Source organism: Camelina sativa, chromosome 14 (assembly GCF_000633955.1).
Source record: "Camelina sativa cultivar DH55 chromosome 14, Cs, whole genome shotgun sequence".
Lineage (NCBI taxonomy): Eukaryota > Viridiplantae > Streptophyta > Magnoliopsida > Brassicales > Brassicaceae > Camelina > Camelina sativa.
The window spans coordinates 24,283,341-24,289,869 of NC_025698.1; positions in this window are offsets into that span (position 1 = coordinate 24,283,341).

The following is a 6,529-nucleotide window of genomic DNA, read 5'->3' on the forward strand; positions in this document are numbered from 1 at the left end:
ATATTAAATTAATTTTAATTAATTAATTTATTTTGTAAAAATAGAAAAATTATGATTTTATAAAAGATAAATTTATTTGTTATAAGATAATATATATGAGAAACTACTTAAGGTTATTATTGAAAATAATATAATAATTTATTTAATACATTAAAATATTAATGTGGATATAACATTTATAATATATATTTTTGTTTATTTTAGTTTGATGTGTTATATTATATATATTTTAAAAAGTTATTGAAACTAAAAATGTAAATATAGATATAAAATTTTCTAAAAAATTATAATATATAATAATTATTTGTAATTAATGTGTAATATTATAAATATATATAATTAAAAATTATTAAACTACACATTTATATATATAACAATTTATAAAATTGATTAAATCTAAAATATATTTTTAAAAAATTATATAGCAATGAGTGATAATTATATTTTTTAGTGAAACACATTTAAATTATATTTTTTAATTAATATCATATATTAAATATAAATATAATATCTAATATTCTACTGCTATACCAATCAACTAAATGTGTAATATTAATCAGAGCATACAGCTTATGCACCTTAATGCTTATGCTGCATAATGCTAATGCTCTAGTATATGTTGTTCCAATCAAGACCGATGCAATCCCTAAACCGGATTTTCGGTTTGCGGATGTTACATGTTTCCATAGTAACTTTCTACATAAAGATCCACATTTATCTTGGCATCAATCCTATTTCCCAATAATAGAAGAACAAATTATCATTTTTATTTATTTATTTTTCTTTTACTTCTCAATTAATATTTAAAATAATCACGTTAAATGAAAAGAGGAAGACGAATTACCCTCTCGTCTACAAAAATCAAACTTTGATGAAAAGGCTGTCCTTGAATAAAATGAGGTGGCCATTCTCTAAGAATTTTCATAGAAACTTTCGGGTTACATAACGTAGCAGCTATGGCAACAATGCTTGATGCAAGACTTGGCACTCTACACTTGAACCAAGTCAACCTGGTAGCAAATCAGCATCAAATGTAGAACTAGGAGGAACCAAGGCCAAATGATGAGATAAGAGAGTCCTACAGTCACGCCTCTTCTCATACTCAGTCAGCGCAGACGTCAACGAGACAGACCCCAACCTAGAGATCCTTTGGGAGGCCCTAAAGTTCAAGATTCCCGCTTTCCATGGAACCAGCAACGCAGATACTTACTTGGAGTGAGAACAGAAAATTGAGTTAGTCTTCGTTTGTCAAGAGGTCACTGAGGTCAACAAGGTTAAAGTTGTTGCTACTGAGTTCTCCGATCGAAACATGGAACCAGCTGAAAGCCGTCATGCGAAGGAGGTTTGTGCGGAGTTATAATCACCGCGATCTACATCAGCGCTTGAGGAATTTGGTTCAAGGAAGCAAGTCAGTCGAGGAGTAGTTCAAGGAAATGGAAACCCTTATGCTAAGAGCCGATATTAAAGAAGATGGAGAAGCTGTTATGTCGTGATTCATGGGAGGTCTTAACCGAGAAGTCCAAGACCGTCTAGAAACCCAGCACTATGTGGAATTTGAGGAGTTGCTTCACAAGGCAGTCATGTTAGAACAACAAATCAAAAGGAAGAATTCCCGATCCATTTACAACACCGCCAAGGCCAACTACAGCTCAGGGAAACCAAGTTTTCAAAAGGAGGAAAAACCCGGCTACCAAAAGGACTACAAGCTATTCGTCAAGCCAAAACCGCTTGATTCAGACCAGAAAGGTAAGGGTAAGGACTTGATCACAAGGAAAAGGGATATTCGATGCTTTAAGTGTCAAGGAATTGGGCATTATGCGAGCGAGTGTTCCAACAGAAGAATCATGGTCCTTAAAGATAATGGCGAAGTAGAATCTGAAGAAGAGCGTTCGGAAAATGACTCTTTGGAAGCCCCCACTAAAGGAGAGTTGCTTGTTGCAAGGAGATCTTTGAGTGTTCTAACTAAGGCTGAGGAGCAAGCACAAAGGAAAAACTTGTTTCACACACGATGCTTGGTCAAAGATAAGGTATGTAGTTTAATTATTGATGGTGGTAGTTGTACTAATGTTGCGAGCAGGACTATGGTTGAGAAGCTTGGCTTAGAAGTGCTTAAACATCCAAGACCATATGCGTTCCAATGGCTTAATGAAGCGGGTGAGATGTCCGTCAAGGAGCAAGTCAAGGTGCCACTTTCAATTGGTAAAAATCAGGACGAGTTCATGTGCGACATACTACCGATGGACGCTAGCCACATTCTTCTTGGACGTCCAAGGCAATCATACCGACAAGTTGTCAACGATGGTTTCACCAACCGACACACCTTCGAACACAATGGCTGTAAAACGACTCTCATTCCAATGACGCCGCATGAAGTCTATCTAGACCAGCTAAGCATGAAACAGCGGACCCTCAAATCAACCAAACCAATTGATACAAAGGGTAAGAGCAAGGTAAGGCACAATAGTTTACTAAACAAAGATACCCTTGCTTGTTCTACTAACCCCGAACCGGTGCTACCGAGTAAGATTGAGTTGGTTTTGCAAGAATATAAGGACATGTTTCCAGAGGATAATCCCATTGGTTTACCGCCCATCCGAGGGATCGAGCATCAAATCGAATTTGTACCGGGAGCCGCTCTACCGAACTGACAAGCTTATCGCACCAGTCCAATCGAAACCAAGGAATTCGAGAGACAAGTGAACGAGCTTATGGAAAAAGGACATATTCGAGAAAGCATGAGTCCATGTGCCGTTCCGATGTTAATATTACCAAAGAAAGATGGGAGCTGGCGAATGTGCATGGACTGCCGAGCCATCAATAATATTGCGGTTAAGTATAGCCACCCTATCCCTCGATTAGATGATATGCTTGATGAATTGCATGGTTCTAGCATCTTTTCAAAAATTGATCTTAAAAGTGGTTATCATGAAATCCGGATGAAAGAAGGTGATGAGTTGAAAACGACTTTTAAAACCAAACAAGGGTTATATTAATGTTTAGTCATGCTGTTTGGGTTAACCAATGCACCTAGCACTTTCATGAGATTGATGAATCATGTCCTTAGGAAGCATATTGGAGTTTTTGTTCTGGTTTATTTTGATGACATCTTGGTTTATAGTAAGAATTTGGAGGATCATGTCATACATCTTAAACTCGTTTTGGATTTGCTTCGAAAGGAAAAGCTTTATGCGAACTATAAGAAGTCCACCTTTTGCACAGATAATCTTGTTTTCCTAGGCTTTGTTGTGAGTGCAGATGAAATCAATGTTGATGAGGAAAAAGTCAAGGCGATAAAAGAATGGTCAAGTCCTACGAATGTGAGCGAGGTGAGGAGTTTTCATGGTTTAGCAGGGTTTTACCGGCGTTTTGTCAAGGATTTCAATACCATTGCCGCCCAGCTTACGGAAGTCATTATAAAGGACGTTGGATTCAAATGGGAAGCTGCACAAGAAAACGCCTTCCAGGCCTTGAAAGAGAAGCTTACTAACTCTCCTGTTTTAATTCTTCCTAATTTTATGAAAACTTTTGAGATTGAGTGTGATTCCTCCGGGATAGGTATTGGAGCTGTTTTGATGCAGGATCATAAGCCCATAGCATTTTTCAGTCTGAATCTAGGTGGAGCGACACTCAACTATCTGACCTACAACAAGGAGCTCTACGCATTGGTCTGAGCACTACAAACTTGGCAGCACTATGTATGGCCAAAGGAGTTTGTCATTCATACTGACCACGAGTCTCTCAAGCACTTAAAGGGTCAGCAAAAGCTCCACAAATGTCATTCACAGTGGGTTGAATTCATAGAAACTTTCCCATATGTCATCAAGTACAACAAAGGTAAAGATAATGTTGTAGCCGACGCATTATCTCGCAGGTATGTTTTGCTTACGTCTTTGGATGCAAGATTGTTTGGTTTTGAGCAGATAAAAGACTTGTATGCTAATGATTCTGATTTTAGCAAAATATTTCAATCTTGTGAGAAGTTTGCCTTTGGAAAATATGATCGACATGAGGGTTATTTGTTCTTTGAAAATAGACTTTGTGTGCCTCACTCTTCTTTGCGAGAATTGTTTCTAAGGGAAGCTAATGGAGGTGGTTTAATGGGACACTTTGGAGTTGCTAAGACATTTAAGGTGATGCAAGAACACTTCCATTGGCCGCACATGAAAAGAGATGTTGAACGACTATGTGAACGGTGCACGACTTGTAAGCAAGCTAAGGCTAAGGTTCAATCCCACGGTTTGTATACCCCTTTACCTATTCCTTTGCATCCTTGGACTGATATTGTAATGACCCTCACTAAAGGCAGAAATCCCGGAATAAAAAGTCCGAAGAACGACCCGGAAGTTGTCCGAGGAAAAATCATCTAGTTAGTGGATCACCGAACGAAGACCAAAGTGGCCGGAGGTACCATCGAAACCCTGTGTCCGATCGGGTATCAACGATTATGCGAAAACTGCGTATGCAAGTCGAGAATGGTGTAGACCGGCAAGTACCGAAGAGTGTTGGACAAGTACCAAGAGGGACGGTACAGACTGAGAAGTGCCGAGAGAGACCGAGAAGTACTGAGAAGGACAGTACGGACAGAGAAAGTACGGATGATATGGTCAAGTACCAAGAAGTGCCGAGGAGTGCTGAAGCGTTTACGGTCAAGGAACAACTTTTTTTCAGTCAAGCTAGACGCTCGACGGACGAACCCTACATCGACCCGGATTTTACGGAAATTGTCGGCGGCACAAGAAAGATTCCTATCTTGCAAAGCAGCCAATAGAAATGCATGCAGAACTGAAGTGCAATCATTGTGTTTTTGAAAACACAAATATAGGACATAATCATTGTGTTCCTAAGGTTTTGGCCAATGGGATGGCGCTAAGTGGGAGACAAGAGAGATTTTGTTCTCTTTGTTTCGCCAACTCATGGGAGAAAGATTCTTGAAGAGACTTGGACGCCAAGTGTTAACCAAGAAGAGAGGAAGGAGATTGAGCAAGTGCACGCCATGCATTGGCGATTTGCACCGCCCATTTTGCCTATAAAAAGAAGGCCATCGCTTCTTATTTCATCACTTAGCTCATAAGAAAGAAATCACAGAAAAATTCTTTAAGTCTTACTCTCTCTCAAAGTGGAGTGAGACACTCTCGAAGCAAAGGGAGGTGCTGTCGAAGACAAGAGAGAAGCCGTCGAGGGAAGTTAATCGCTGTTAGGCGCAAGGGAGGAGAGTTGTCTGATCCGCAGTGCTGTGAAGTCCGACATCGATCTGCTAACCGCCGTGAGTCCTGTAGTGAGTTCTGTGGTAGGTTGTGTGGGGTGCTGCATGGTTCTTAGGACCCATGTACGTACCCATTGCGTGTTGCATTTAGACTAGATTCATGCTAGAATCGGTTTAATATGTCGCATGCGTAAAATGGTAAGATTCATGCTAGATTCTTGTTTAAAAGCACATAGAATTTATGCTAGGATTCACCATGCATGTTCAGAATTGAAGAAGTGAACCGCATATTTTCATGAGGAATTTGATGCATATTTTTTTAGCAATATGGCCTTCTTAAAAATTGGATCTTGGGCTTGCATGTTGGGTAGAACTAATGGATTTTTATTCGCAAAAAATTCTTGCATAAAAATCAGAGAAATTAGTTGCATGCATGTAAAACAATCTTGGATGCTTGAATTTTATTTCTTGCTGCCTGTTGATTGTTGCTTGAGTTCTTGCTTGATTTTCTTGCTTGTTTGCTTGATATCTTGCTTGAATTGCTGTGGTGGTAGTACTAATTTCTTGGCGTTTGCTAGCCCTTTGAGTTGTAGTACTTGTCTTAGCTAGTCTCTTGAATTATATTTGTTATTTTTCTCGAGTCGTAGCTAGGACAGAGTAGCCGATCTTCTGTTCCAAGAAAAGTTGGTTGTCAATGACCACTCGCGCGGGACAAAGTCATGTCTAGCTAGCTACTAGAATGACCGCTAATAGACGTAGTAGCTTGTTGGGGCTCATGCTGGTTACCGTGGTGGTTTCAGCACGGGAAGTGTTTGATAAGCAAGTTTTCACCCAGGGTATCAATTCCCTATGCAGTTGTAGTACAAAGGGTTATCAATCCAAATGGTTGTCTATTGCTAGCAGGAAGGATATGATCAGAACAGTACAAGTCAAGCCAAGCAGATAGGGTTTTTATTCTAACAGTCCTAAAATAAATAAAAGAAAAGAATGTAAACAAAGAAACCACACGACCTAAGCACTCGAAGCAAGCAATCGAGTACAGGATCGAGTAAGCAAATGAGATATGAACAACTCAAGGTATTACTGGATGCAGGTTATCGTGTACCTGATCGGGTAAGTTGTCGAGTAAGTAAAGAAAATGTAAACAAATAAAATACGAAAGCTCCTAAGGATGGGGTAATCGAATCCTAAGTATTCTAGACAAGTACGGATGCCTTACATGCCTCAAGCAATTATTTCCTAGACAATGAATCTCTAAAACCTTGTCACCACACTCTCGCACTAGAAACAATCAACCTTGATCACTTACCACACTCTCGCACTAGC